Source organism: Cyprinodon variegatus, unplaced genomic scaffold, assembly GCF_000732505.1.
Source record: "Cyprinodon variegatus isolate N-32 unplaced genomic scaffold, C_variegatus-1.0 Scaffold686, whole genome shotgun sequence".
Taxonomy (NCBI): domain Eukaryota; kingdom Metazoa; phylum Chordata; class Actinopteri; order Cyprinodontiformes; family Cyprinodontidae; genus Cyprinodon; species Cyprinodon variegatus.
Window position 1 is genome coordinate 397,313 of NW_015151139.1, and position 6,343 is coordinate 403,655.

Below are 6,343 nucleotides of genomic sequence, written 5' to 3' on the forward strand. Positions count from 1 at the left end.
GCAGCTTTACTTCTAATAGCCCAGAAGTTTTGTGCTCATTTTCTGTCATTAATAGCATAAGGTGGCTACGAACGTCACCTTTAATTTATCCTCACTGTCAAATCCATAATTGTTCACATTTTCTGCTCTTTGTATCATGCCTCTTTCATGTGATGTCTTTTTTTCAGCTGCTTAGATAATTTAAAGTAAGTTTTTACCTTCTACTAATCGTCTTCGGTTAGGAAAGGTGGTTATTTCACTGCTGTTAAAAATACCTACTAGGTTACTAAGAGCTATTTTAATTTCATCCAGAGTCCCAAAACTGGGATCAGTATTAACATGGTTAAGACCAGGAGTATAGGAATATTTCCAAATGATTATGCAGCTGAACTGAAGTACGAACTGGTTCAGATTATATCAGTAAAAAGCGGTTATGCAAATATTTAGGTACAGCAGTTAAAAGTGGAAAGAAACAAAGCAGAAACGTGTAGGAAAACGGAGGTATGAATTGGCGAAAGGTTCATTTGGTATGGAACTCATTTCAAATGTAAAGCATCCCTCCTTTTAACTCTGCTTTGGTTAGTTTCCATTATTTTGGCCCTTTCACAGCACACCATTATTCTGTGAGGGGTTTTCTTTGTCACTTCTGAGGAATCTGCTGCAGTTTAAGGGCTCCGTTCTGGTTTGTCCTGTAACTCTGGTTCTCCACCATCAGGTTGACCTAGAACAGGGATCTGCTACATTTACCATCTAAAGAGACATTTCTGCCTTCAGTCCAGCTAAATAAACCAAAGAGCCAAACACACCACATCAAAGTACAGATGATGATCAGAATGTAATATAGAGCTTTTGAATATAAACTTTAGGGCTTTTGTGATTATTTTCATAAAAGCTTGATTTCAAACCAACACAATCTTAATTCTAACTCCAGGCTTTACAATAAAGAAATATCTTTGCAAAGAAGGAGATGGATAAATTTTCTTATTGAAAACCTCATAGATGTGAAACTTAAAAACAGCAGAAACCTGAATATTGTTCTATCTCATGTGTCCCTTGGTTGTTTATCATTTGTAGTCATTAAGCCATTATTATTATTAAGCCATCAAAAGCCAATGAAGAGGATCTCCCAGCTCCGTAGTCACAGGTTGCAGATCCCCAACATAGAATTAAAGTAGTAGGGAAATCATATTTAAATGTCAAATCATTCTGGCTTAAACATGGATATAAATGTACTCTTTATCAGATGATATTGTCCCAAAATTTAGAACATTTTTATTTTAAAATCTGTGTTGTTTTTCCCCCGTTATCTTATACAGGCCAGTGAGTTATACATCAGCCTGTACACCTAAATTTGGTCATATATTGACCATCTTCTGTCAATAGTGTTGCGCTGATGCCATTTTTTGGCCCCGATACCAAATACCTACACCAAACCAAGCTTCTGCTGCCCTGGCATCCTCAACACAAAACTCTCCTCCTCTAACATGTTTCCGCTGTCCATAGCGTTCCTTAACAGTGTCGTTTCTAAGTCACCAATTTAGTCCTACTTGGTCCCAATGTAATTTCCCATTGGGAACCTGCTAGCACTAAGTTGCTAACTGGTTAGCAAGATGCTTCAGAGAAACCGGCTACAATCAAATTGCATGCGAACCTTCAGCCACAACAATGGTGCCCCCTTGATAAACGATCAGTCACATTCACTTTATTCATTCGTATAACAACTCAGGAGAATTCAGAAATATAACGGATGAAACAGCCGTTTCCCTACGATTTTAAGGTCTTTGATCATTAAATACATGATTTGAAACACCAGATTACAGGTGATCAAGAGATTAACAATTTCTTTCAAAGGAACAACCCCACACTATAACACCCCCTCCATCAAAATTTACACTTGGCATAATTAAATTAAATTCAGTTTATTTATATAGCGCCAATTCACAACTCGTCATCTCAAGGCACTTTACAGTTCACCAGATCATCCAGTCAAATTGATTCAGAGTTTTCTATCCAAGGAAAACCAGTTGATTGCATTAACTCATTGATTCGAAGGCAATCCCTCACACTAAGCATGCTTGTAACGAAAGTGGAGAGGAAAAACTCCAACAATGCATTCAGACAAAGCAACCGCCAAACCCAGGCCGCTCCATCATTTTTCCAGATGGAGAAGCACGATTTGTCACTCCAGTAAAGGCATCTCCACTGCTCTTGAGTCCAGTAGTGGCGTTCTTTACACCAGTGATCCCCAACTCCCATGCCCCGGCCCGGTACTGGTCCATACATCATTAGGTCCCAGGCTGCACAAAAAGAATAAATAACTTTAATAATCCTTCCCGATTTACTTTCAGAGTCTTAATTTCCCTTTACAACAAAATGATGCATTTTTTTTTTTTTTTTTTTTTTTTTTTTTTTACAAATGTTTGTAAAAACAGTCTGCATGCCGAGCTGCTTCATTTCATACACCTGTGGCTGTGAAAGTGAATGCAACACCTGATTACAATACTTTACATGAGTGAGCAAATACTGTTCATAATTTATGGTATAAAGTATAATAACCACAAAAAATAATTATCTGATTGATGAATCAGAGCAAATCGGGAAATCACCTTGTGCAGCTGTTGTAATGTTTTAGCCTCTTAGAGTTTCTTACAAAGGGAGGAATGCTGTGATTACAATCTATCATTCCTCTAAACTCTGCCATTATGTTTATGTTTAAATAGGGGATCTGCCCCCATAGATCAGGGACCGGTGTGATCCGACCCATTACTGAGTAAAGGGCACTGTAAGAAAGGGGCTAAAAGGCCAATGGCCTCTCATGTCTTGGACATAGTACAGTTTTATGTCAATAAAAGCAGGAGAAGTTATTTTTTTGTGTGTGCTTTAAGCTTTTAACTATTTCCTTTCATATTCATCAACTTTTTTATCAGCTACGATCAAGTTCATTCTGAAAAACTCAGGAAACCCCCTCCTGCAGCAGCATTTACACTCCATCATTCAGTCTCTTGCTGCATTCAGTGACATACTTGTTTAACCTCAACAAATAGTAACACTAAGGGTGTGCTTTAAAAATGTTGTACTTCTGTAAAGCTAAGTTAGATTAAGCTAAAAACAACAAATCAATCTGCTTTACAATCCACAAATAGGAGAACTGAACTGATGAGAACTGACAATTTACATAGTCAACAATTCATTTGATCATTAAACACTCTGAATTTGTTTAGCTTAGGATTCAATTATGTAAAAGAAAGCAGCAAACAAAGCTATTTTGGTATTTACATTTTTAAAATTCTTTCAACCTATTATTCGAGCTAAGGGAAAAAAAAAATTTCAATAAAAACTTTTACATTTTTACACCAGTTTTTCATTCAATCCTCATAACATTTTTACCAGACATTGGCATCAACCAGAGTTCCAGTAACGGCTTCCTTTAGTCTGAGGGGAAAAGTAAAGCAGAGAAAAAAGAGGCGCAATTCGTTGTCAGATCTACTTTTGATCCATCAATTTCCGCCACGATTAAAAACAGGGAATGCAGGTGTATACCAGTTTCAGAGGTGTCAAAAGTATTATTAAGTATTTATTACTCAAGTAGAAGTTGAAACCCTACTGTTTAAAACACTTTTGTAGAAGTTGGAGTATTAACTTAAGGTTTTTACTCAAGTAGAGGTGTACAAGTCCTATTTTACTTTGAATTATATACTACTTAAAGTATAAAAGTGAAAGTAATGCAGGAAAAAATGTTAAGAACAAAATTAAACATTATACCGGTTACTGCGCTACCCTATTAAAGGACAATTTTCCTACAATACTGGATGATGATTTCCTTGGACTTATTTTTATTAGTTTTATTACTAATGGTAACAGTAATTTAACTTTGCATCATCTCGAAAAAATATTTATTTTGGTATTTAGTGAAGAAGAAGTTGGTGTAGCACCAACCAAAATGAAATTAATTGCCTGGATTGCTGGTTTAAATTTCTTTCAAATACTAACAGGCCATAATGAAAATTAACTTAAATGAAACTGAGTTTATTTTCTAAATGTAAGGAGTAGAAAGTAGAGATAACTGCAAAAGAAATGTAATGAGTAGAACTAAAAAGTTGTCTAAAAAAATAACTCCAGTATAAATAGAATGTGCAATGGATGTGAAGATAATCTTCAAAATATATAGTTACCAGACGAAAAACAGAAGTATCCGAGTGAGAAGGGCTGTATCCTCTCTCCTGTGCTTTTCAAGACATATGCTGATGAAATGATGGGGAGGGCGAACCTGGATGGGGGGGGATGCTTCGATTGTCAACAAAATCACTGCGGAAGGTAGGGAGTGGTCAATGGAGATCAACAAAGACAAGACCAAGGTCAGGGTAGTCACGAGCAAAGCAACCAAGGAGTTGGAATTCAACAAGTCCAAAAGTTCAACTATCTCTGTGTCTTAATCGATGAGCACCGAGCCTATGTCAAATGTGCCATTGGAAGAGCAAAGGCTGCACTCTGGAAGTACAAAGACCTCATGAGAAACAACCTTCCACTGAAACTCAAAATGAAAATGCTAGAAGGCCGAGAATTCTCCCTAGTCCGCTACAGCTCTGAGTGTTTTGCCCTGACGAAACAGACCAAGAAGAAGATCACATCCTTTGAGCTATGGTACCACCGGTGCATGCTCAAAATCAGTTGGACGGAGATGTTATGCAACAAGGGGGGGCTACAAAGAATGGGAACAGAAAGACTGACTCTGCTAGAAAAGATTATCGAAAGAAAGTTCCTGTACTTCGGTCATGTCAGCGTGGCTCAAGCGCATACCAAACAGGGACGAGGCCGACGACGCACAACATGGAAAGACGATAGAGATGATCACAGGGGAGAAGGATGTGAAGAGGAACATGGTGAAGGCAGAGAACAAGGAAGAGAGGTGCAATGCATTGGAGACCCATGATCGAAACTGGTCAGGGTGAAGAATAAAGGCCAATTTACGTTGCTTCTGAAGCATAGCCTCTGCAACCGTCAAATCTGTCTCTATGCGCGACCACGCCCCCCGTGCAGATGTTCTACAACCATTGTCACGTACCTCAAAGAAATCATAACTACGGGTCGGACGGTCGCAAACCAGCGCAGACCTCAAGTGGAAGTGGTCAGACAAAAAGCAGCAGTTATTGGTCCTTGTTATGCCTTTTCTGCTGTCTCTGTGGTCATCCTTCTCCATTCGGTGCCGAGGCGCCGAAGTTCTCACAAGTCCTCGAACAGGCTCACCTCTTACGCATTGGCGGGAAACTGCTGTGCGTCCCTAGAAGTTCCAGACGAATGGCGCTCAAGCATAACAGCAAAACTGGTTCGCGACCAGACCCAAGCAACATTTTATGTGTGCAGATGCAGAAGTCTAATCTGCCCTTAAGAGTAAGAGTACAGATAGACAAAATAGGTAACAAAGTATATGTACTTTGTTATTTGACACCTCTAACCAGTTTACATTCTCTGAACCAATCCAGTTTCAGTTCCCTGGTTTCTGCCCCCTCAGGGCCTTTATTAGTGAAGTTTCCAGTATGACTTTCATTCCATCTTCTCAATAGTTTTATCTTTTTTTGTCTCTCATATACAATCCACTCATTATAATTTGCCACTTTTATTCTGTTTAACCATTAGTGCCTCCTTTATGCCACTGCAATGTATTTCTTCTCTCACTTACAACACTTTCAATCTCCCTGATGAAGTGTGCCATGGAAATAAACTTACTTTTCCTTTATTGGTGAGAGGAATATTTAGCTGTGGCTCCAGCAGAGGATCTGTTTACCTAGAGGCCACTTCCTATAAAGTAAACTGTATTAGTCAAAGCTCCTCAGTTGGGATTTGAAACAGGATTAAACACTTAAAGATGGTAACGCTGAACATCATTTAACCCGATGATCATATTTCTTAAATCTTATAAAAATATTAAATTCAAGTGAAAATATTTATCACAACCAATTCAAGAGAACTTGACAATGTTTCTGAATGACATCACTCTTGTTCTGGTTCTTTTTGTTAATTTTGTTTTGATGCCAAAATACATAGCTGCACATGGAGCCAATAGAGTCAGGGGAAAGAATTGTCAGGGACGACTGATTAGCAATCAGAACCAGAGTTAGGATTACACAACAGATGCTATTTTAAATAGGCAATAAATTGAAAACATTTGACCCCATTCTTATGTATAAAGAGAGACCAAGGGTGTAAACAAACTATACTAAAGATCTGAGCCTACTGGTCGGATGAGCTAAAGGAAATTGGTTCCACATCCAAGATGCATGTCTCCATGCTGCAAAATAAGGGGTATTAATTTTCCAACAATACTACCTTCCAACATGGACAGACATCCATTCAACTGCTCTAGAAG